The 27,264-nt window shown below is 45.8% G+C and overlaps 1 protein-coding gene across 2 annotated transcripts in view; it reads left to right on the top strand.

The window, feature by feature from the left end:
• LOC306923957 (uncharacterized protein) overlaps positions 1 to 27,264 on the top strand; it is a 210,427-nt gene that overhangs the window by 157,713 nt on the left and 25,450 nt on the right. The window contains exon 3 of one of the 2 annotated variants that reach the window (XR_013790115.1): positions 3,122 to 4,799. The exons of the other annotated variant lie outside the window; for it this stretch is intronic. The gene's annotated coding sequence lies outside the window, so the exon portion shown is untranslated. Of the gene's footprint in view, positions 1 to 3,121; positions 4,800 to 27,264 lie in introns of those variants that run through there. 2 annotated transcript variants of the gene reach the window in all.

Below are 27,264 nucleotides of genomic sequence, written 5' to 3' on the forward strand. Positions count from 1 at the left end.
CAATTGTCTTGTCTGTGTCATTACACATATACGTTTATGCTACAACAAACACGACCAGATGGTATTTTAGTAATGGACAAAAATAGTACACGCCAGAAATGACCAAGACAAGTTTTCTTTTTCTTTCTTTCTTTTCCCTTTATTTATAGAGGAAAGCCCATTGAGCAAGCTCTTTTTTCCTTTTGTTTTTGAAACACATTACAACGTCACAGATGCAAATACCGGTAAATATAGTGTTACATGAAACAGGTGCAGTCACTATGTATTGTGTCCTCAGGCACCCTACAGGTATGTCTCTAGTCTAGACCAATCAAACCAGTTTCAGACAGTCCTGAAATGATGTGAAAGCAAGTCGAACATTGATGAAAATAAACAGCAGCGATGTGTACAATTCCTGAACAATTGAGATAGAAGACCTGAGTCAATGCGCAGTGAGAAAGGTTATGTTTGTGGGCCAGATGGAGTGAATGAAGATGGCACAACTCTTTCTATCTCAATGCTGCATACAATGTATTGTACAACACTGCAGTGAGCCGTGCTGTTGATGTGGGTAGGCAGGGTGTGGCGGCCGATTGCTGTTGTGGCCAAAATATGGGTCAAAAACGGAATATTATTGTTCTAACTGTCAACTGTCTGTGTGATGGGAGCAGCGCCACGCACAAACACACTACATGCACCCTTATCTAGTATAGTATTGGTATCCCCACCTGGAAATGCATTTTCCGTTTACTGAGCTGGAGATATGGGGAGACCCCTTTAACTGAAAAACAAAACAAAAAAAACTGTCCAACTATTGGAATAATAATTAAATTGCAACTATTGATTGCTATTGAAATAGAGCTTTAATTACGAAAAAATACAATAACATTTTCTCTAACAAAAAACACATCACTTACACTTTAAAGAAAGGATTTAAATTTGATCGTCATTACTTTACTTCCGAGTTAGGGCCGATCCCACACAGTATTCATATTGCAGTATCCAGTGTAAGCTCATTGGTTTCTGAAACAGACACGGAAACAATATTTCCTTAAGCATTTCCCACGGTGCGCTGCTTCCCTAAACACTACACGATGCTCTGAGGTGCGTATACCCACCCACAAGGCTCACGTCCCCGGGCTCTTGTGTCAGCGCAGTGACCCACTTGCAAGGATAACATCTGGAAGAGGTGGTGGCTTGGAAAAGAGGAGCAGGAGGAGGAGGAGGGGAGGAGGAGAGGAAGAGAGAGAGAGAGAGAGGGAGAGGGAGGGAGGGAGAGGGAGGGGTCACAGGGAAGTGCCGTTTCTGTCTTACAAATACACCCGGCAGGGGGTAACCTCTGGATCAGCAGATAGCGTGTCGTAGGTGCTAAGCAGGGATGGTGTCTGACCGCGTGTCTCACTCTGTCCAGATGCTACCGCGGGGGGGGGGGGGGGGGGGGGGGGTGGCAGGAGAGGAGGAGAGGCTGTGGAGGCTGAGGGAAGTGGCTGGGCCTTCTTCCTAGAGCAGCTGTTGGCATGTCAGAGGTGAGGCTTGGGGATTAGAGCGAGGGCTCATCTCCCTGTGATTAGAAATAGGGAAACAGATTGAACCGGCCTCAGTGGGCTCCCGTGGATCTGTGTCCTGCTGTATTAAAAACTCAACTCCTGGCACACTGTGTGTGTGTGTGTGTGTGTGTGTGTGTGTGTGTGTGTGTGTGTGTGTGTGTGTGTGTGTGTGTGTGTGTGTGTGTGTGTGTGTGTGTGTGTGTGTGTGCTACTACAGTGTTAGATAGGCTAGTGACATCGACATGTCTCAAACACACGCTTGTATTGGGCAGAGACATAATCTCAAGGTCAAGGCAGACCTCATATTACAACCAACCACCTCTGCAGTACAAGACCCGTTCTCCATAGATGAAATTGCAATATTAATCAATCTCAGAAAAGCTGCTGTAGGCCTATAGATAGAGGGTATGCACGTGACATCATCATCATACCTGGAAGTTATGCGGGAACGCCTACTGAGTGGCAAAAAACTACTTTCTGGCCTTGACAGCCCACACATCCAAACAGAAAAGTCCTATCTGATTGCATCAAACAACGAATCAAATCAAACAAGTCGATTTGCCACTCACTTTATGCATGACATACAAAACTGCAAGGTGATTAGCCCTCACTACAGTCTCACACACGCACATGCACGCACGTGCACACGCCGCACGCGCACACTCACACATGCACGTGCACGCATGCTGTATGCACGCGCACACACACACACGCACACACACACACACACACACACACACACACACACACACACACACACACACACACACACACACGCACGCACAAACACGCCCTCCGTGCCAAGTAGTAATGTTGTCACACTTGAGCACAGGTTCACTGCCCTATTATTACATTAGAGCACTGTGGTCGTGTCTCTCTTGCCAAGGGCAGTGAGCAGGATCAACAGAAAGACTGAGTGGGAGGTCTTTAGTCTTGTCCGAGTGTTCACAATGCTTTCAGAGCAGAGAGAGCAGCCAATCACTTCCCCGGCCTGTGTAAGTGGTTATAGCTCATCATTGTAAACAGCCCTGCTCGCAGCAAGCATGTGCTTCAGAATGCTGAGCGCCATAATCTCTCTGTCCCATCTGAGCCCCAATGGCCTGTTGCCATACAGACACTTCTATTAACTTGGTTTACATGGCCATGTTAAAGCTGTCATCTACCGTATATAGCTATAGCCATTCCATTGTTTTGTTTTGTTTTGTTTAGTTTTCCGTTCCTTTGCTCACAGTGTCCATTAGGGATTACACATTCATGCTGCTCTCGGAACTCATCGTTTCTGTGAAGTAGTATAAGGCATAATTAATGTTGGGTTTTGCATTGCACTGTTGTATGGATCTTATTCTCTTATTCTCTTATCTTTTTCACTAATGAACTCAGGATGAAGTTTGTGTCAGTTTTACCCCAAATCGTTTGCTTACTTATTTTGTTATAAATAGTTGTGCATTTTTTTTCCTTCAATTTATTCCCTTGCTTTTTATTAAATATTTATATTTATTTATTTTTTTAAACTTTTTTGTGAGACATTTTGCATGGAATGTGTTCATGCGTTCCATAACCTAAGTGGTAAGACGTTCGTATCTATCCTCCCATAGGTGCAGCATCGGGCGCTGATCCGGAGATGGGGACTGCCTTAAGACAAAACTAAAGACTCAAAGAACACCTAAATCGTCTTTTTTTTCTCCAAATAAAAAAAAAGAAAGAAAGAAAAAAAACTCCAGTCCAGTTTCCCCCCCCCGTTCTCTGCTGCAGTTCTAAGGAGTTCTGTCTTCCCTGCCCCTTTGCCTGTGGTCCCAAACTGCTTTTTTCGCTTGATGTTTCTCAAAGTCTTGGTACATTTTTCCACTGAGGAGAATCAGAAGACAGGCAAAATGGATGAAGGCAAAGCACTTTTCTTAGGGGGGGGGGGGGGAGACTTATAATGTGAAAATGAAAACACTTGTTTGGTCTTTTTCGGAGGACGGGATTGGCAGTCGGGTCACGTTCTTCGAGGTCTCTATCCTCCCGTGCTCTCTCGGTATTTTTTTTGAAGGAGTTCGTACCTTTTGTGGATCCTGCCTCCTTTCTTCATGTGGATGTAATCAATACCCCAGAGAACCTATTCTGATATACTGGTGGAATATCAGTCCTCAATGTTTTTCTTGTCCTTGCTCTTGGGTTGTTGTTGTTTTTTTTTAGGCTGCTTTTTTGCAGTCCTTTTTTGTGGGTTCTCTGTCTGGACTCTTTCCAAATGTGTTTTCGGGGTCTGTTTTTTTTAAGGGTGGACTATGCTCCCTTCACTGAACTATACTTCTCACCTCTTTTTGCCAATGTTTTTGCTGCCCTGGTGCCTGTTCTTGATGACTGTCAGGGTATTATGGACAGGGTGAACGACAGGTAGAGCCAGCTCCCGCAACATATCCCTAGAAACTCCAAACTACAGGAGGAATGGACAGTAAATTGGTTGTGAGTGCCCAATAAGCTCCACGCGACCTCCCTCACTTCTGTCTGTCTGTCTGTCTGTCTGTCTGTCTGTCTGTCTGTCTGTCTGTCTGGCTCTCTGTCTCTCTGTCTCTCTCTCAGACACACACACGCACGCGCATGCACGCACACACGCACGCACGCACGCACGCTCGCACGCACGCACGCAGAGTGTCTCTCTCTGCCTGCTTAGCACTTGCTAACTGCTGCATATTTGAACCAAATCAGCCCTCAATCTTCTCTCTATTTTTCTCTCTCCGACTGTCCGCACTCCCCGAAAAAGAAAAGGAATCTCTTTAGTGAGAAGCGACGAAAGAGTAATTTGTTTTCAGAGCTGGCTCGCCAATCTAGGCATTACAGCGTAGATCCCAGAGATGGATAATGAAGGTATTTGGCTGGGTCCGCTAGGGGCTTCTCTCCTGGGAAGACAATGGTCAGAGAATATTGCAAAGCCTAAGACTCTATTACCACCTGTATCCTTAGAAGCTTGTGTACATGGACGGCAATCAATACAATGAAACCTAATATGAAAGCAAGCTAAGCTAAACTAATAACGTCTATGAGCTGGTTCCTTAGGGTGGCAGCGTGTTGAAAAAAAAACAAAAAAAACAAAACAATGGCTTAGTAGCTGACTGTAAACTCATGAATCTTAGTCTGGACACTTTGTATGTATGTAAAACAATGTAAAGAGTGTTTATTATCAAGCCTAATGGTATGTTTATGGGGCATAAATTGTATAATGGTGTATAGACCACGTTTTGTTTTTGAGCACATGGATTGATTATAGGACAGTTTTATTTTTTATTTATCTTTTTTTTTTAATATAATCAGTGATGGTTTAGTGTGTGTATTAAGTGGGGGTGGGGGGGTGGGGGGGATGAGAATCAATGCTCCTCTGCTGTGTGTGTGTGTGTGTGTGTGTGTGTGTGTGTGTGTGTGTGTGTGTGTGTGTGTGTGTGTGTGTGTGTGTGTGTGTGTGTGTGTGTGTGTGTGTGTGTGTGTGCGCGTGCGTGCGTGTGTACCGTAGACCAGTCCTAGATGGTCTAGATGGGTGTGTTAGACTCAGTCTTAACAGGGTCACAAAACGTAGACAGTCTTAGAGAGGTCAGGTACACTTTGTCCAGAGGAAAACTACTGTACCTGTGAATGTACTTTGTATTCAGAGATTTTTATTACGAATAAATAAATAAATAAATAAACACTAACATGCTGCAACCTTTCGTTCACATTCAATGTTTTTGGAGGACTTTAATCGGACAAATCTGTTTGGACATGCATGTTGTTGTTTTTGGTTTTTTTGGGGGAAGGGGGGTAGTATTTGAACGGTGCTGGTCCTACGTTAGACTAAAGCCCAAACCACACCAAAGGGTCGGGTTGGGGAAAAAAAGTTTTTTAAGGTAAACCACACCAATGCTACTCATTGAGTTTCAAGGAGTTGCATTGGTGTTGTTGACCTTAAAAAACATTTTGTCTCGACCCGACCCGTTGGTGTGGTTTAGGCCACATAGACATGGTCATCTTTAGGTACACACGCATAACACACTATGTGCGTGCGTACGACCATGGGCGCACGTGCGTACGACTATGTGTGTGCGTGCGTGCGTGCGACCACGGGCACGCACACACACACACACACACACACACACACACACACACACACACACACACACACACACACACACACACACACACACACACCAAAACCAAAATACCTACCTCTAATTGCAATGCAGACCCACGTTGTATTTACTGCCCGCTCACACTTCCTGCCTGCCCGGGTCTGTTTCCTTGGACATCAACGAGCCGAGCGTGTGCAGTGGCTCCGTATAATGAGTGGCAGGGCTGAAGTGAGCCATGTGGTCTTTGATTAAAGAGGGCAGTGTCCTGGTCAGTGTAATCTACCACTGCCCTGCTGGTTGGTTAAGTGCTGTGATTACAGCCTGTCTCGCAACTCGGTGAACTGGTGACACGCAGCGGAGGAGAGCGACACGCCTGCTTCATTATGGCTATGCCTCGACGAAAAGGGCAGGGCTTTGTTGTAGCTACAGTAGCTCTGCAGTCCCATTGTACATTCTTACCCCGCGAGACCTGAGCTTTTGTGTGAACATATACCATCGCTTCTTTCTTCCACGGCGGGTCAAGCCACTAGAGTGGTTAGAGAGAGACACAGGTTCACATAGGTCCAATTCCCACAACGGAGGATATGTCAACAGGAAAGTGTCTCGTTGAAGTGCCCTTAAGCACGGCGCTAAACCCTACAGCCTGTTTACTCAAAGTAGGTCACCCTGGATAATTGCAAACGTAAATTGCCATTACCTTAGGGGGCGGGGCTGGCCAGAGGCGGATGCATTACCTTAGGGGGCAGGGCAGGGCTGGCCAGAGGGGCATTACCTTAGGGGGCAGGGCTGGCCAGAGGCGGATGCATTACCTTAGGGGGCAGGGCTGGCCAGAGGCGGATGCATGGGCTTGTGAAAGTGAATCGCTGTTGCTGGACAAAATCGGAAATGTATAACGGCAACAATTAAAAGCACAAAAAAAGGTTCCAGGGCTCAAGCATTGAACACATGAATTGTACCAAGACAAAAACATTAAGTCGACAAGTAAACACCAAGATGCGACGCATTGTGCACTTGTAGATGTGCTATTTTCAAAAGATTATTATACATTTCATAACTTGAAATGGGACATTCTGCATAATGAGTACTTTTACTTTTCGTACTTTAAGAACATTTTTAAGCCAAAACGTTTGTACTTTTACTCAAGTACATATTGAATTCCGCACTTTTACTTGTAACAAGAGTATTTCTAGATTGCAGTATTGATTCTTTGACCTAAGTAAAAAACGAGAGTACTGCGTGTGTGCACGGTCAGTAGTTTGAGTACTGCGTGTGTGCACGGTCAGTAGTTTGACTACTGAGGTTTGCTACTGTGTGTGTGACCCTATAGCCTCAGCTGCAGTATTAAACCCATCTCCCTCCCTACCAGCCATCAGTACTGTGTGTGTGACCCTATAGCCTCAGCTGCAGTATTAAAACCCATCTCCCTCCCTACCAGCCATCAGTACTACTGTGTGTGTGACCCTATAGCCTCAGCTGCAGTATTAAACCCATCTCCCTCCCTACCAGCCATCAGTACTGTGTGTGTGACCCTATAGCCTCAGCTGCAGTATTAAAACCCATCTCCCTCCCTACCAGCCATCAGTACACTCAGCAGAGCCTTTCCACTGTCACCCAGTCCCTCTGACGCTGTGCAATCAACATCCACCGTAGACTTTATGAACTACATGTATGCTCACTCAGGGATGGCCATCATTTTCTGGGTAATTTTCTCCCTCGCTGCCGGCGAGTCACACAAAACACAGCCATGCGTGCACTGACTACACACACGCGCTCACATGCGTGTGCAGGGCTTGATTTGCTGGGGAGGAGAGTAGAGGGGGGGGGGTGGATGGGGGTGTTCAGTCATTTTTATTGCCGGTGGGGATGTGTGTTTTTTTCCATCCCTGCTTCTGTTCAGACTGAATTAAATACATGTATGCATTGTAGACGTGTCTGATATCTTTGAGGTATTTATGTGTGACGCTGATGGATGATAACGCCATCTGACAATTTAATTAACCCATTTTGGGCGGGAACCCCTTTTGGTGTTTTAAACATTATGTTATAATTTAGCTATTGAAAAATAGCAGACCTACAAGCTCATAGCGCGCCACCGAGTGGCGTGCTACGAACTTGTAGGTCTGCTATTTTTGAAAAATCGTAAAAATGCGGTACGAATCTTTGAATAGGTATTATATTCTTTCAGAGCAACCTTTTTTTTTATTTCGACGTCAGGCCCAAATGGGTTAAAAATGTACAGTAGTTAAATCTAAGACATTAGCAGATCTACAAACTAAACCGCAGAATACAAATGAAACCCTGCACCTGTGTGACAGTGACAGAGAGAGAGAGAGAGTTTGGAAGGTGAGGTATATTAACATACTGAACAGTTTACAGTTACATTATGTGAAACCAAAGAGTGTGAGGGCCGTCGTTTGACATTCCTGTGGAGCTGGAATGAGAACACCATGCCGTAGTATACAATTACTCTTCTCTAAATGGCAGTTAAGCCTGAAACAATGTGACGTGTACTGTACCTATAGCGGTGTGTGTGCTCCTCCCAGATTGAGGCGGTGTAGAGGGAGAACAAATTGCACGTGTCCGTGCACTTGGTGTGTTTGTGGGGAAGATTGCGCAGTGCATGTGTGTTCTAATTGTGGCCACACAAAGATGATGGTGTGTGTGTGTGTGTGTGTGTGTGTGTGTGTGTGTGTGTGTGTGTGTGTGTGTGTGTGTGTGTGTGTGTGTGTGTGTGTGTGTGTGTGTGTGTGTGTGTGTGTGCGTGTGTGCGATGTGCGTGTTTTGCAAACTAGCATATTTGCAGGCATATTCTCTTTGTTGTGGTTGTTTCATTTTAATTAAATCCTAACGCTGGGCTTAATTACTGATATGATAAACAACAGCGCTGGAAGAGATGGTAAATATCTTCTCTCACCTCTCTCTGTCTCTCTCTCTCTCTCTCTCTCTGTCTCTCTCTCTCTCTGTCTCTCTCTCTCTCTCTCTCTCTCTCTGTCTCTCTGTCTCTCTCTCTCTCTCGCTCGCTCATACTTTCTCCTTCTCTTTCACACGACTTGCTGTATCAAAGCACAGGCGATGCTTGGCAAGCTCAAACAGCACATCACGCGACACGCGCACGCACACAGACACACACACACACACACACACACACACACACACACACACACACACACACACACACACACACACACACACACTCATGGCTGTTAATAAAAAAATTAGGCCAGAATCCCTGAATCCCAATGCTAATCACTTTCGCTTCCCCTGGCCTGGGACCTCCACTTAGTGTGTGTGTGCGTGCGCACGTGCACGTGCGTGCATGCGTGTGTATGTGCGTGTGTATGTGTGTGTGTACATCCTTAAAAAATCATGTGTGCCTGCATGCACATTGTGTGCATTCACATGGATGCATGCAGGTCTGCCTGTGTGTGTGTGTCCGTACACATACAGTACAGCACATACACATCCATTCCGTCCATATGTGCACATCCATGTGCATGTTGTGACAGTACCAGCGTCCCATGCATTTCCTTTGTCAAAATGACACAAGAAAACAATCCTTACCTGAAAGAGAAACAATTCAATTTGTTGCCAATTTCTAGACCTTTCACCACAAAGTGATGAATTCAAGTAATTGTTTATTTTTAAGTATAGCTTAATATGCTTTGCACAGTGAGTTTATTGTAATTAACCACTTAATTATACCATTGTCTTCCCCCTCTCACTCCTACCTTTCTTGTCTGTTCACTTCATGTGTGGCATAAAATCAAACAAAAACAAATATAATCAAGGAAAATGAAAAACCAACCAAAAAACAAGTGTCGTTGCTACTAGTGATGGTTTGATTGAAAACTACTGTTAACCATACTGTATATCCTATATTATTTATTATTTTACCAGTAAGACACCCCTAGGACGAGAAGCGACCTCGCCCTTTAACAGGTCTGGGAATGCCCATAAATGGACGTTTTCGGGCCGGTTAGGGCGTACAATGCGTGGAGGAAGGACGGGTGGGAAAGGATCAACATATGGAATGTCAGAACAGGTCAGCTCCATATATGGAGATCTAAGGGTTTGATGAGGTCAGATCAACATGGTGTCCGTGAGGTCGGCTCCATATATGCAGATCTAGGTGATGATCCAGTCTTCTCCATGTATGGCTATCCAGGGTTTGATGAGGTCAGTGTCATCATGAACTTCATATATGTGACCGGTTCTGGCAAATAGGCCCTCATCTCGACCAGAGTAATTTTTCAGTTTTTTACAGATTATTAAAGTACAGAATGTAAGCTTTCATATGATGTATCATTCAATGAAATTGGAAAATATTTGAATGTTCACAACATTTCAACACCTAGAGCTGGTGTGTCAATGGGAGGGACAATAGGTGCTTAACTCCACCCACAATGACCACCTTAACCACCCCCACGTTTTAGCTGTCAACAGTGCAACACTAGAAACCGTAGATCAGACAGACCTGCTTTTAATTGCAAAATGTACAGTATAGTAAAAGAGTAGAATTTTATGTAACAATTAACCCAGTATTTTTTGAGTGGTGTAAACCACTCCTACAACTGGCTTTTGTGTGTTGAGTGGTGTAAACCACTCCTACAACTGGCTTTTGTGTGCATAAAAAAATGAGCATGGTTGCTATGTTCAAAATAATTTCTGACGTAATTAAATCACACCCGGGTGAACTGGATGACCGTAGCAACCGTGGTCATTTTTTCTGCACAAAAAAAGCCAGTTGTGAAATCACATCCGGGTGTGATTTCATTACGTCAGATCAGAGCTGATCAGGCTATATAATACCTTACCTTATATAATACCTCACATCGGACAAAAACTCCAGCTGAATCAACCTTACACCACTCAGTTCACACGGGTGTGATTTTTCTTGAAGTGACACAATAACTGAATAAAAAATAATGACACTAGAAGCTTAATTTTAGGGAAAATAAATGGCAAATCATGCTAGAATGTTAATGGCCATATACAGTATGGAGTGTGTCACGAGGTGTGACTGACTGACTGACTGACACGAGGCGTGACTGACTGACATGAAACGCAGGTTTTCATAGTAAACTGCGACCTACAGTCGCAACAAGCAATTTATTTGGTCACGCTTTAAACGTCTTTACCCGTGATGACATGGGGATGCCAGGGTTAATGTAGTAAAGGTCCAGATGTGGGTTGACAGTATTGTCAGAGGACAACAGGGCCACTCTAAAGCTCGTCCAGGCTCCTGCAAATCCATTTGGATACGCCGGCCCTGTGGTGCCAAAGATGTGTCACGGGCCTCACCAATAAACCGTGACATATTTTTCTGTGCACGTTCCCTGTGCACGTTCCCTGGGCCGCTGGCCGTTGGCATACTGTGTGAAGGGATTGTGAGAACCCGCGCGCACGCGCATGCATTTCTGCACATAAGTATGAAGTGACTCCTAAATCGATGTTTTCATGCATTTATTTATGTATTCAAATGATGCCTGTTGTTGTGAGTTTGTGAGGTATTTTCTGGGCGGTAGAGTGATTGATTGTGTAGTAATAGGTATGGCTTTCTGTGGCACACCTTTCTGTCTCTCACCATCTGTTTGAGTTCAGCACCAGTCTGCACAGCATGGCCACTTATCACTCTCTCACTCGCATTTTCACTCTCTCTCTCTCTCATGCACGCACGTGAACACACACACAAACAAACACACACACACACACACACACACACACACACACACACACACACACACACACACACACACACACACACACACACACACACACACACACAAACACTCACAAAGAAACTTGCATGCAGTGCAGGCACAAGTAGCCTATACAGCAGTGTACGCTCTTTCTTTGCACACGCACACACACATACACACATTGCTTGCAAGCAATTGTGTAATTTGTGTGCATACACATATAAATCCAAAGCCATGATGACTATTAGTCCTTTCAGTGACATCACACTGTGACTCAAGTGCCATTTCCAGCCCTATATTAAGGACCCTCTCCGGTCCTTAATTAGGGGACTTACAACATGCCTGATTTATGTGGAGGAACAGCACGCAAGTGAAGTACCATTAGTGGGCTGTTCAGTGTGCATGTGTGGCTGTACACAGGTAGGCCAATACCCGTGTGTGTGTGTGTGTGTGTGTGTGTGTGTGTGTGTGTGTGCGTGTGTGCGTGCGTGCGTGCGTGCGTGCGTGTGTGTGTGTGCGCCGTACTTGCAGTCAATGTGAAGTAGACTGTGTGGCCTCGTGAGCTCTGTGGAAACAAACTTCTAATTAAAGCTTTACATTTGGCTGCCAACCTCCTGGTGCTGATATTGGCTCAGGTACTGCCAACACTGCACACAGCGCGTTTGATATACTGTCTAATATAGCTAACGCACACAGGCATGTGCGCGCGCACACACACACACACACACACACACACACACACACACACACACACACACACACACACACACACACACACACACACACACACACACACACACACACACACACACACACACACACACACACACAGAGAGAGAGAACAAAAATGCACACATCATTACTGGCCGAAAAATTTACTTATTAGTTCCTTCCTTGGCCAACCTGCGTATGCACCCTGTTGGACGAGCATTTACTTGCCGTGTAGAGAGGATGAGATGGAAGGAGGTCATCAGAGGGCAACATGGAGAGGGATTCATACTCAGGATGATGTATAAAGCATATGTGACTCTTTTTGATACAGAGACGGTCATGGCGGCAACTGGCAAAGACTTTGTTTTAATCCAAAATGAGTTAATAGCACAGGCAGACTCTTCACATATAGAGCATGTCTGAAACAAAACAACACGTAAATATGAAATAAAGGCTTAAACATGTAGCTAGGTGTGATGTTATAGAGTCCACAGAAGTGAACCTTTCAAGCCTGTTTTCTCAACTCGCTGTTTTCTGCAAGCCATTACTCTATACGCCATATATTGTGGGTCAAACTGAACAAGCATGTCAATTTGAAGCTATGATTCGCTGCTTTCACATGACATGAAAAAAAAAAAAGCCTATAGTGCTGGTTTAGGGCATAGATCTATATATATAAGAAAGGCTAGATGGTGCAAGGCAGAGTCTACAGCGCAGTTCACCGGCAGCCATCTTGCTACAGGCAACCTTTCTGGTACGTTCTATGGTATAGCTGGTGTTTCTGGTACGTTCTATCTATGGTATAGCTGGTGTTATGGTACGCTATATGGTATAACTGGTGTTCTGGTACGTTCTATGGTATAGCTGGTGTTCTGGTACGTTCTATGGTATAGCTGGTGTTCTGGTACGTTCTATGGTATAACTGGTGTTCTGGTACGTTCTATGGTATAGCTGGTGTTCTGGTACGTTCTATGGTATAGCTGGTGTTCTGGTACGTTCTATGGTATAGCTGGTGTTCTGGTACGTTCTATGGTATAGCTGGTGTTCTGGTACGTTCTATGGTATAGCTGGTGTTCTGGTACGTTCTATGGTATAGCTGGTGTCCTGGTACGTTCTATGGTATAGCTGGTGTTCTGGTACGTTCTATGGTATAGCTGGTGTCCTGGTACGTTCTATGGTATAGCTGGTGTTTCTGGTACGTTCTATGGTATAGCTGGTGTTCTGGTACGTTCTATGGTATAGCTGGTGTTCTGGTACGTTCTATGGTATAGCTGGTGTTTCTGGTACGTTCTATGGTATAGCTGGTGTTTCTGGTACGTTCTATGGTATAGCTGGTGTTTCTGGTACGTTCTATGGTATAGCTGGTGTTCTGGTACGTCCTATGGTATAGCTGGTGTTTCTGGTACTTTCTCTGGTATAGCTGGCGTTTCTGGTACGTTCTATGGTATAGCTGGCGTTTCTGGTACGTTCTATGGTATAGCTGGTGTTTCTGGTACGTTCTATGGTATAGCTGGTGTTCTGGTACGTTCTATGGTATAGCTGGTGTTTCTGGTACGTTCTATGGTATAGCTGGTGTTCTGGTACGTTCTATGGTATAGCTGGTGTTTCTGGTACGTTCTATGGTATAGCTGGCGTTTCTGGTACGTTCTATGGTATAGCTGGCGTTTCTGGTACGTTCTATGGTATAGCTGGTGTTCTGGTACGTTCTATGGTATAGCTGGTGTTCTGGTACGTTCTATGGTATAGCTGGTGTTCTGGTACGTTCTATGGTATAGCTGGTGTTCTGGTACGTTCTATGGTATAGCTGGTGTTCTGGTACGTTCTATGGTATAGCTGGTGTTCTGGTACGTTCTATGGTATAGCTGGTGTTTCTGGTACGTTCTATGGTATAGCTGGTGTTTCTGGTACGTTCTATGGTATAGCTGGTGTTCTGGTACGTTCTATGGTATAGCTGGCATTTCTGGTACGTTCTATGGTATAGCTGGCGTTTCTGGTACGTTCTATGGTATAGCTGCCGTTTCTGGTACGTTCTATGGTATAGCTGGTGTCCTGGTACGTTCTATGGTATAGCTGGTGTTCTGGTACGTTCTATGGTATAGCTGGTGTTCTGGTACGTTCTATGGTATAGCTGGTGTTCTGCTCTAACAAAAAATACTCTTAACTCGCTGAAATCTTGACGGATTTACAAACAGTTTGCTTTATTACAAACATTATCAACGCGGCTATGATTCAGGATGCTTATCTGCATAATGTTATTTTTATGAAAGTATGCAATATCATAACTACACCTTTTACCGTTTATAACAAACCAAACCGTTTGGAAATCGGTTGAAAATTGAGCAAGTTGGTTATTTAAAAAGTAGGCTACATACACCATAGACAGTAGACACAATGTTATGAGCGAGTGAGCTGGCTGTAGCAAGATGGCCGCCATGTGGCGACGCTGCTTTCCATTGTATGTCTATTGGTTTAGGGGTCCAGGGGCAGAGGCTGCTTGGCTCTCCTCTTCTTCTGGAGCAAGTCTGGAGCAACGGAGGTTCTATCATGAGTAAAATATAAAGTGGAGCCTCCTCCCCACTTCCGTTTTGTCGACAGTCGCGCAAATTTATAAATAAATATAAATATAATAATAATATAATAATATAAATCAAAATCATCTAAGCATCTATAGCTTGCTGCTTAGCAGAAATGGAAATGAAAAAATAAGCTCTAAAGACATTTTTATTTTATTATATTTTCGTGAACGGAAATGGCAGCTTCCTGTCTATTTACTGTCTGGCTACGCGAGATATATTCTCCAGCCAATCCACCTCCCCTCTGCCATTTCCTGTCAGATCTCGTTAACATCCTGTGATCAGTGTTGCCAGATCTCGCGAGTGTGTGTTGCTGACACATAGAGACAGATCATTTCATCTTTGATGTGTGGCTGTGTCCAGTACTTTATGGTGGGTGAAAGCTTTGATTACACATAGCTTGTAGATCTGCTAATTTTGACCGTTTTCTTTTCTTTTTTTTAAAACTTCAACTACTTGAGAGCAACCACATGCCCCACCAGTTATTGTCTCCACCAGGCCGAAGGCATGGGGAGAGAGTATGTTTTGCACTCCGTCCGTCCGTCCATGTGTCCGTGTGTCCGTCCGTCCGTCCGTGTGTCCGTCCGTCCGTCTGTGAACAGCTAATCTCTGGCACCGTTGGCTTGATCGCAGCCATACTCTGCACACACACTCCCTGGATGCCAGAGCTGAACCTCTGCTCCAAAGTTTTCACATTGGCCTGTTATAGCGCCACCAGGAGGCCGCTTTGTGCAAAACAAATGTTTTGACGGTACACCCACAGATTTTGTCCAAACATTACGCAAATTGGTACACAGTCTCTCTAGAGCCATTCAACGAAACGGGTCTTTCAGATTTCTCAGACTCCATCCTGATTGGCTACGATTGGCTTCCAAAGTTCGCAGGAGTGCTCCGTTTCAAACCAAATGCTGCAAATCATGAACACATCGTGTGATTTCCGTGAAATTTTGCACGCACATTCCCACTAGGCCAAGGAAGAAATGCCACTTGAATATTTTCAACTCAGCCTCATGGTGGCGCTATAACTGGCCGATTTGTGTTTTTACCTATAACTGCACCGATCTGTGTAAAACCATGTATGCACACTCCCTAGAGGCCAAGGAAAAACCTTTGCTTGGAATTTTTCACATCTGCTCTTTATAGCGCCACCAGGAGGCCGACATATGTAAAACTCATTTTCTAATATTACTCCTTCAGATTTTATCCAAATTTCATGCAAATCGGTACGCATGCTCTCCATAGTCATGTGATCATGTGATTTGTTGGATTTCTCATAATTATCCATTCTGATTGGCTACGATTGGCTTCGAAAGTTTTCAGGAGTAGCCCGTTTTGTACAAATCGCCACAACTCCTCAACGCAGCGTCCCATTGCGGTGAAACTGTGCATGCCTATTCCCACTACTAGGCTGAGGAAGAAATGCCACTTGACAGTTTTCAAATCAGCCTCATGGTGGCGCTACAACAGGACAAGTCGCGTCACACACACACACACACACACACACACACACACACACACACACACACACACACACACACACACACACACACACACACACAAAACCCAAATAAACATGTTTATATTACTCCTAAACAATTTCTTCCAAACATCACACACACTCCTATCCTCCTGGTGGAGACCTGTGCCCAGAAGGGCACTTTTTCTAGTTACATCTCCACTGTACCTGTTGTCAGAGTGCAGTACCCATTAACGTACCTGTTGTCAGAGTGCAGTACCCATTAACGTACCTGTTGTCAGAGTGCAGTACCCATTAACGTACCTGTTGTCAGAGTGCAGTACACATTAACGTACCTGTTGTCAGAGTGCAGTACCCATTAACGTACCTGTTGTCAGAGTGCAGTACCCATTAACGTACCTGTTGCCAGAGTGCAGTACCCATTAACGTACCTGTTGCCAGAGTGCAGTACCCATTAACGTACCTGTTGCCAGAGTGCAGTACCCATTAACGTACCTGTTGCCAGAGTGCAGTACCCATTAACGTACCTGTTGCCAGAGTGCAGTACCCATTAACGTACCTGTTGTCAGAGTGCAGTACCCATTAACGTACCTGTTGTCAGAGTGCAGTAACCATTAACGTACCTGTTGTCAGAGTGCAGTACCCATTAACGTACCTGTTGTCAGAGTGCAGTACCCATTAACGTACCCGTTGTCAGAGTGCAGTGCCCATTAACGTACCTGTTGTCAGAGTGCAGTGCCCATTAACGTACCTGTTGTCAGAGTGCAGTACCCATTAACGTACCTGTTGTCAGAGTGCAGTACCCATTAACGTACCTGTTGTCAGAGTGCAGTACCCATTAACGTACCTGTTGTCAGAGTGCAGTACCCATTAACGTACCTGTTGTCAGAGTGCAGCACCCATTAACGTACCTGTTGTCAGAGTGCAGTACCCATTAACGTACCTGTTGTCAGAGTGCAGCACCCATTAACGTACCTGTTGTCAGAGTGCAGCACCCATTAACGTACCTGTTGTCAGAGTGCAGTACCCATTAACGTACCTGTTGTCAGAGTGCAGTACCCATTAACGTACCTGTTGTCAGAGTGCAGTACCCATTAACGTACCTGTTGTCAGAGTGCAGTACCCATTAACGTACCTGTTGTCAGGGGTGCAGTACCCATTAACGTACCTGTTGTCAGAGTGCAGTACCCATTAACGTACCTGTTGTCAGAGTGCAGTACCCATTAACGTACCTGTTGTCAGAGTGCAGTACCCATTAACGTACCTGTTGTCAGAGTGCAGTACCCATTAACGTGAGGCCTACCTGTTGTCAGAGTGCAGCACCCATTAACGTACCTGTTGTCAGAGTGCAGTACCCATTAACGTACCTGTTGTCAGAGTGCAGTACCCATTAACGTACCTGTTGTCAGAGTGCAGTACCCATTAACGTACCTGTTAGAGTGCAGTACCCATTAACGTACCTGTTGTCAGAGTGCAGTACCCATTAGCGTACCTGTTGTCAGAGTGCAGTACCCATTAACGTACCTGTTGTCAGAGTGCAGTACCCATTAACGTACCTGTTGTCAGAGTGCAGTACCCATTAACGTACCTGTTGTCAGAGTGCAGCACCCATTAACGTACCTGTTGTCAGAGTGCAGCACCCATTAACGTACCTGTTGTCAGAGTGCAGTACCCATTAACGTACCTGTTGTCAGAGTGCAGTACCCATTAACGTACCTGTTGTCAGAGTGCAGTACCCATTAACGTACCTGTTGTCAGAGTGCAGTACCCATTAACGTACCTGTTGTCAGGGGTGCAGTACCCATTAACGTACCTGTTGTCAGGGGTGCAGTACCCATTAACGTACCTGTTGTCAGAGTGCAGTGCCCATTAATGTACCTGTTGTCAGAGTGCAGTACCCATTAACGTACCTGTTGTCAGAGTGCAGTACCCATTAACATACCTGTTGTCAGAGTGCAGTACCCATTAACGTACCTGTTGTCAGAGTGCAGTACCGTTTAACGTACCTGTTGTCAGAGTGCAGTGCCCATTAACGTACCTGTTGTCAGAGTGCAGTACCCATTAACGTACCTGTTGTCAGAGTGCAGTACCCATTAACGTACCTGTTGTCAGAGTGCAGTACCCATTAACGTACCTGTTGTCAGAGTGCAGAACCCATTAACGTACCTGTTGTCAGAGTGCAGTACCCATTAACGTACCTGTTGTCAGAGTGCAGTACCCATTAACGTGAGGCCATGCAGTCTATGAGATCAGTACTGCAGTATGGAACCACTGGCCTAAAGGCTACAGTACCCTTTATCATAGTAATTAGAGCTCAGTCTATGGCATTAGGGATCTCCATACAGTATATGGCCATTAAAAGGATGTACAGACAGACAGATTGTAGATATGGAAAAATAAATAAAAACAGGTGCCTTCCTCTGGAAACTGCCATTTGTTAAGCTTTGACAATAACTCATAAACCAACTAAGTGGAAAAAGCTGACGCATTTCGGCAAACGGCCTTCTTCAGAAACACGAAACGAAGAAATTGCATCTGAGCCAGTCTCGCATCCGTTGGTTTATGAGTTAAGAATAATTGTGGATATGTTTTTATCTGACCAACTCACCGCTCGGTGCTAGGACGATGATGTCGTCCTGTGACCCTGCACCAGCCGCAACAGTAGCAGTGTGGCTACTGTGGAGACGAGAGACAGAAGCAGAGCGTGACACTGGGGAATGAGGAATGAGAGGAGAATGTAAAAAGAAGAGGCGAGGAGGACAGGCCATGGAGGTTGGCATGAGTCAGGGGCTCAGGAAAGGACAAATGTTGGGGATAGATGGAGGGTCAAGGCCCCTGGCCCAGATTGGCCCTCTCCAGAAGCCACATAACGGCTCTCCGAGAACAAGGAGGAGCAGTGCAGGGGACAGGGGGAATCAAAGGAGAGGAGGAGGAGGAGGAGGAGGAGGAGGGGAGATAGGGAATGGAGTGTGTGCACAGCAGGCTAATCCGTCGCTATTAGCCGACTCCATCTCACTATGTTGTGTACTGTAAGGATTAGCGTCTGTTTGTCCCCGTTGCCTTGTTTTTGTTTTAGATCCAGCCCGGCAGGTCAGTAGAGGAGAGTATATTAGCCCCGGTGGCCTGGCGGGCAGCTCCCGACACTGGCTACAGCGACTGAACCGTGGCCCCGCATGCCGCAGCTCAGCTAGCGCTGCCGCCGCGCTGCGTGGCGCGTGGCTCTGAATAGCCAATGAAGGACGGTCTCCTATAGGCCACAGGTTTACAGGTTCTCCCCTCAATTAACCTCCTGGCAACGCGTGCAGATTTCACATGACTGTCATGGGATGGGATGGGCACACATGCGTATACGCACATACAGTACATGCACACGCACGCACGCACGCACGCACGCACGCACGCACGCACGCACGCACGCACGCACGCACACATGCACAGTTTGCACACGCACGCACACACACATGCACAGTTTGCACACGCACACACTCGCACGCACATTTCAGCAGATAACAGGAGCATTGATATGCAAGATACGAAACATACACACATACAAGCGAAGAAGGTCAGGTCCTAGGCAGCTGCTCATAATTCAAAGCACACAGACACACATGCACCCACACGACTACGCACGCACACACGCAGCCACCCACCCACCCATCCACACAAAGGTGCGTGCACTCTATAACACACAGCCTTGAAAGGATGCTGTATTTACAATGCCAGTCACATAGACTGAGATAAAAAAACACATCGTGGCGTACATGGGTCACGGGTGGCGCCGGTGCTTCTAATGCATCGCACACACAGAGACAACGCAGTGCTTATGGTGTTTGTTGTGGTGCCAGACGCAGCCTGGGTCTGTCCCTGGACAGGAAATATCACTCTCACTTATACATCTGAATTTCTACAATGTTGACAGCACAGACCACACATATTCACAGGAAAACCCTGAGAGTGGATTCAACTCAGACATTGCAAAAAGTGGACCCGTAGGCTGTGTGTATATTATACTCACACCAACACACAAAACATAATTATAGCATCGCGCACACGCACAGACGCGCGCGCGGACATTCAGCATGACCAAGAAAGACAAACTTTAGTTCTAGCTTTCATGCAATTTCCGAAGTGTAATGCATCATCCACGCTATATTGAATTTGTCGTACACTCATAAATACAACGCCACGGCTCTATGCAAAGCAGTGAGCGGTTGCATGTGTTATCTCCCCACGCCTGCTTATTGTGCTGATGGTGGTGTAAGGCAGCAGGCAGCAGACCGTGTATCTTTTGAGACGGGCAGACAAGTAAAGCTGGCGGAGGTGTGTGGTTCTTACAAGGATGTAGAGGGGACTATGGGGAGTGTGTGTGTGTGTGTGGGGGGGGGGGCTTGGGGGGGAGTGGGGGAGGTGTATGTTGTTTGTTGGTATTAAGCAGACCCAGACAGAGGAAACGGCTATTCTCTTGGAGCCCTCTCATCGCGACGGGGAACCCCCAGCATGCCACGGAGCCGGCTAATCGGGCCAATCAGAAGCACACATTTAACGCCACTCTGCCTTTTACTGCCTGACTGAAGAGCCTGGGCTGAGAAACGGTACATTCAGTCCAATAATTCCCTTCACATCGCATCACAGCACCAACGTTGCTGGAGAGCATGCGGGGGGACGTGCGCGTGCGTTCGATTGCACCCACTTGTGTGTTTGTGTGAATGTAAGAGTGTGCGTGTGTGTGTGTGTATGCATGTGTAGCATGTGTGCCTGTATGTGTGTAGCATGTGTATTATGTGTGTAGTATGTGTGCATGTGTAGTGTGTGTGCATGTGCAGTATGTGTGTGTGTAGCATGTATGCGTGTGAGGACTTTGGTGTGGATGCCTGCTTGAGTGTGTGCCCGTATGAACAATTAAGGCTGCAGGCATGTTTATGTGTCCGCGTCTGCATGCATGAACCCCCCCTCCCCCACCCCCTATTTTTGTTTTATTTTCGGGAGGAGGTCCTCGCCAGCCCCAGGGCGGATCTTCTTCTGCCCCAGTTACAATGGTCAGCCTGCCACGACAGACAGCTCCCCACCCCATCCCCCCCCCTCCCTTCCTCCCGGCCACGAGTGGACCCGTGCACCAGTACCAGCGCTGTCCTCGGGCTCAGCTCTCCACGGATCACTTCCTGTCCATTTCCTGCTGCCCTGTGACCTGTCTTGACTGACTCGAGATCTCCCCTCAAGGAACTTCATGGCCACAAAGACGAAAAGAAAACAAGAAAAGGACGGTGGGGGGGGGGGGGGGGGGGGGTTTCTTTTCCTTCCTCCCCGCGGTGCAGAGAGATTGGCATATCTTAGTCAGACCTCAGAGGAGCCCAAGCATGGGAGAGATGGCGAGGAGGAGAGATGGCGAGCAGCGAAGGGTAAATGGAGGATGGCAGAATTATGGCTAATGTATGCTCCGTCGTACAATGGCGTTGCGCGGCAAAAAATAGCCAAGCTCGCCGTGTCTTATTGCGGATGTGACACATTGTGAGCTTATATTCTTATCGGCCATTCTGGGCGTGCGCCACCGTCTATGGCAGATTATAAATCAGGCTTTAGAGGGACACCAGGGGACAGACGTCACTGGGTATAGGGTATAGGTGGTGGAAACGGAGACGAGAATAGAGCCATCCACAGTATGGGAGAATAAGATCTGATTTGCTGGGCCTCCATTTTCACCATATAGAGAAGCGGCTTAACACACTGTGTTGTTATCAGTGGTTATGAGGGACACACACCGTTGTCAGGAGAAGAGTGACAACTAGTTCTAGTACCTATACCCACCACCTGTACTGTAGTACTCTACATAGGCATGCACCCCTTTTTCAAAAATGTATCTCGTCTTTTTATGAAAGTACTTTGCATAACCCTACCATGGTACAGAGAGCAACCACACTGTATTGTATGCTCAGTCAATGAGAGAGTGAGAAAATAAAGATTATAGCGTCCATGTGTGTGTGTCCATGTGGCAACATTCCCCGTAACCACCGAGCGGTAACGCACCACGCTGAAATTCTGCGACAACATTTGTATTAAAACCTGTTTGATTTTCACAGCATATATATTTGCTGTATTTGATGCTGCTTATATCAAACACTCTCTTGAAAGACGGAGATGTTCGGCGAAGGCTAAGCGTTATGCTGTCTGTGCCGTATTTTTATTTCTCTCTCTCTCCAATGGCTTGACAGAAACTCTTAACAAGGACAGACGGTGAGCCTGTCTGGTGTGTGTGTGGTGGACAGTGCAGAGGGACAGTCAGTCGCTGTGTTCTCACAGCTGAGAGACTTCCCCATGTTGCTACAAGAAGAAGCTTCCATTCAAGCAGTGGGAGGCCGCGGCGCCCCGCGGGTTAGTTAACATTAAGACTAGCCGTGTTGCTAATTAGCAAAAAAGAAACAGTGGCTGTCAGGCAACACAGTGTAGGCCTCTAGCACCAGAGCTATAGCACTGACAGGGCAGATCTCTGTCCCTCTGTGATGGCCAGCCACCACTGTCACTTCCCCTCACTCCCCCTGTTCCCACTGTCACTCATAAGATGTGACATCCCCTACTTTTATAGGGCTGCAGCCCTTTCTCTGCCAGTCTCTCTCTGTCCCTCATCCACATTGCCGTATAGCTGGAGCTGGTGGATAAGCTGCTGCAAGCTTAGGCACAGTACATGTTGTTCTGTGAAAGAAAAATAGTTTTGGGGGCATTTCGGACGGTTTGAATCAAAGCACTACAATGATATGGTTTTATTGGTATTGGTGGCTTTAGTGGGAACTTTTGATGACATAGATCATAGATGAGGGTAATGTTAACAGTATATGTGTCCTGAATTACAAAACGAGCTACTGTACAGTACACAGGACCATCATACTAGTCTGAATATGAGCTACTGTACAGTACACAGGACCATCATACTAGTCTGAATATTCAATACTCATCATCCCTTCCATTTCCAGAACTCCCCCGCCCCTCTCCGTCACCGTCAGTCTCTCCATTTTACCATTGTCATTTGGAAGCAGATATATCTTCTTAAATCTTCTACATGGGGCTTGAGTGTCTCTCTCTCTCTCTCTCTCTCTCTCTCTCTCTCTCTCTCTCTCTCTCTTGCGCAGTCATTTTATCCCCATTTCTCTTCCTGAATTGCTCCCTTGGATGCTGCTTGGCTGCCACTCTCTCCCCCCCTCTTTGGACTCTCCTCATTGGCCTCTATGCTAGCCTTATCTCCCACCCCCCTCCTCCACTCTCCCCTCTTATAGTATCTCCTTTGTAAATGAAACGTCGCCCTGCCCTACATTTGCATGGGTGGGAGCCAAGGCGTTTGGCTCGGGGATATATGGCTGTAAGAGAAGAGGAAGAATCTCATTTCCATGTATAACGAAGGCCTTTCTTGAGGGAGAGGAGAGGAAGAAACACATGGAAATGGATTTATTTATGTATGTGTATGTTTTGTCTGAGATTTCCCGAAGCAGTTCAAGTCAATCCAGGAAGCCAATTATGCATTGGATTGCGAGCATGAGAGGGATTCATTTATTTATTTATTTATTGTTTTAAAGCTTGCTGCATCGCTATCCCCCTGCCTCTAAGGGGCAAAAAGAGAATGAAAGCAAAAGCATTGAAACGCTTCCATGCCTGCACATGCAGCTTCAAATGAAGAGGTTAAGGCTATTCTAGACTCATCATTTCTTTATGTCGTTTCTGTTGTTATCAACTAAGAGCCTTTCATCTTTTTGTTCCTCGCTTGCTCGTTCCCGCTTTCCAAGTTGCGCTCAAGGCCCATCTTCAGGCGAGAACTCTAACTGCGCCAACTATTGTCTTGCTCTTTTCTCATGGTGTGATGTCAGAGAGACTTGGCAGCATCATGACTCACAAAGGGCTGGAGCGAGAGACAAATTCAGAGGTCTGACTTAACCAGTAAGACACCCTGAGGGGCGTGACCATATATGGACCATATACGGATAGCACTCTTTATTGCAACCTTCGGTCGCAATAAAGAGTGCTATCCGTGGGCTCTACTGTTGACAACAGCGTTTGTTTGTTTTTTAATCAAAAATGAGTATGAAGGCAAAAAGCAGAGCATCGGGATTAAAGGCATCTCGCATCCATAATTGTTATTTCCCCCTTTTCAAATCTATGATGCAAGAGCAGCTGTTACCACGAGAAGAATTGGCAAGAGTCGAATTATGAGTCAGACTTTCTGAAGCCTTTTACATTTTTCCTATACTTCACCTCAACTATTGAGAGGCATATAGTTGTCAGCCTGCCACACAGATTTGGGGACAGGAACCAAAACTGCTAACTCACTGTGGGTCGTAGGAGTAGGAGACAGGGAGGGAATTACTGTCCTTCCTCTATTCAGTTTCCTATGCTCTATATTTCACTGGTTTATACTTTATACTGCTGCAAGTCAAACATTTATGAGAGCATTTAGAAAAGAACACACACACACACACACACACACGCACTCTACACACACACACACACACACACGCACGAGCGCGCGCGCGCACGCACACGCACACACACAGCACTTTATTCCTAAAGTATACTACTGTATATGGGTAATCAAATAGTGAGTAGTTAAAAAAAATAAGTATGTAAGAGCAAAAACACCATCAAGTTGTCAGTCAACATATGTTTAGTTGGTTAATTGAACCTCCCAAGACACTTCATTATGTATTGTTAAGTGCCAGCAGTCAACTCTCAGTTTCCACTGTAAGACTTAAGAGCTTCCAGGAGGCAGATCTGATGGCTAATTACGGCTGGGCTGATGATAAATCAGTCACAATCATGTCATAAACATGAAGGGGTCCTTCATGCATCATTATGGCTTTATGGCTATATGTGTGTGCCTGTGAATTCGCTTTGACATCCTTGGCGCTTTGCATGCAAAATCGTTCCATTATCCCCACCCTGTAAATTGCTCACGTGACACTAGTACTCTAACACATGCTGCATCAGCCCCACACTCTGCCGCGCCGGGCAGGCGGGCGGGCGGGCGGGCACACCAAGGATAATTTCACACCCATTCTAGTCGTTTGGTGTGACTCCACTTCCTCGGCCGGTAATCTCCGTAACTAACAAGCATGCAGAGGTGACTCAAACAGCCCCACAATGTCACCGTGTGCTCACGGCAATTAGGCCCACCGCCTTCACCGAGGATGAGTTCAGAGTGGAGTCCCTAATAACCCACTGGGTGTACTGTACGACTCGGTGGTGGGAAACATACTCATGTCTTTTTTTTACTTAAGTAAAAGTATCGATACTGCAATGTAGAAATACTCCCGAGTCCGTAATTCAAATTTTAGTCCGTAATTCAAAAGTACAAAAGTATTGGTATCAAAATGTATACTTGGAATGTATAGAATGTATATAGGAGGCATTACATTTAGTTTGACTCATTTCCACAGATGAATAATGTGAAAATATCCGATGGCGTTGTGAGCTGATCGGCTATTTTCAAAGATTTTGCTTCTTTTTTCAAGCTGGGGACCCCCCGGAACACCCTCAACGACCCCTCGGGGTCCCCAAACTCACTGCCGTAGATTATTACAAAACAGTTTTATAGTTGGATGATGGATGGGCCGAGCCTTAATAATAATAATAGACTTTATTTATATAGCACCTTTCATGACAGAAATGCATCGCAATGTGCTTTACAAGGAAGAGAACAAACAAGAAAAGAGTTAAAAAAAGATATATATATACTGTACATATCAGTAAAACAAACAGAAACAGAATAACGTTGAGGCAATTAAACAATAGCAAACGGCATAGAACTGGCAGCAAATCCAGCATGTATCATTCTGTCATTCTGTCATGACAGCCATGTTGACTTCCTTGCACGTTGGTTGCCTCTCTTTTTAGCAGAGTGTGGAGGAATCAACATAGCGTGATTCTGGACGGCATACAAAGACACCAGTATTATAATTACTGAGGTAGCTGTTCCCTGTAAGCACCCAGATGGCCTGCTGAAAAGGAGTTACGAGCTCTGTCTCTCCTGCAGTGATACGCCTCCCCCAGAATTTTGCGTGCGTGTGTGTGTGCGTGTGCGTGTGCAAGTGTGTGCGTGCGTGCGTGCATGTGTCGAGTGTAGACCTTTTGGATGTGCGTGTTGGTTTGTTTGTGAACGAGTGTGTCCTAGCTGTTGTTGTTTCAGCGCACTAGACCTGGGGAGAGGGAGAGGCTGCCTGCAGTTCTACTGGAGCACAGAACACTTTCTATCTAAAGTACTTGTAAGAGCTCCTACTGTACCCAGGCTATAGCTGTAATATTTTATCTACATTGGCATGGGAATGCACAGCAGGCCAATAAGGCCGTGATGGAGGAGAGGAGAGGAGAGGAGAGGAGAGGAGAGGAGAGGAGAGGAGAGGAGAGGGGAGGGGAGGGGAGGGGAGGGGAGAGGGGAGAGGAGAGGAGAGGAGAGGAGAGGAGAGGAGAGGAGAGGAGAGGAGAGGAGAGGAGAGGAGAGGAGAGGAGAGGAGAGGAGAGGAGAGGAGAGGAGAGATAACAGCATGCCGAGGAGAAGACGTGTGTAACAGAGAGATGCAATATCCTTTAATTTTGCAAAAATGATTAATATCTCATGATGTTACGGTAAAACTATATATAAATGTGTATTCGTGACCATGTTTAAAATGATAAGCTCCTTATAATTAACTTTGACATCCATGTCCTGAAACAGTGCAGGCTTACTGGCATGCCCCTGACAAAATCTCATTCTCATAGGATTCGCCTGCGGATTTATATCCAAACCATGTACTTTCACATCACTGATCCAAGCGTCTGTTTTGTGTTTGTGTTTGTTAGCCTGTCACGATATCAGCCAAGTTGAAATTGTCACATGTGGTTGTCTCAACAACTTGACATCTGACAATAAAATATTCATACTTTTTCAAAAAGGAGCGAAAACAAGGTTTACAACAACATAGAGAAACAAGGGAGTGATGTAGGTTGTAGCGGCTGAAAGCAAACTGGAACATTTCCTCTACCGAGCAGCAGCACGCCATGGGGCAGAATGAGTAAATCTGACATTCAAATTTTAATTAATATGTTGTTGTTGCATTTTAATTGTTGCTAAAGGTCCACATCATCCATTTTCAACCTAATTGGTCCTTTTCACTAATATAATGCTCATAATAAGATGACACAATCTACTCACTCTTGAGTCTCATTGGTGTCATTTGGTCGTGGGCA

Source organism: Electrona antarctica (assembly GCF_951216825.1).
Source record: "Electrona antarctica genome assembly, chromosome: 1".
In the NCBI taxonomy this organism is placed as follows: Eukaryota; Metazoa; Chordata; class Actinopteri; order Myctophiformes; family Myctophidae; genus Electrona; species Electrona antarctica.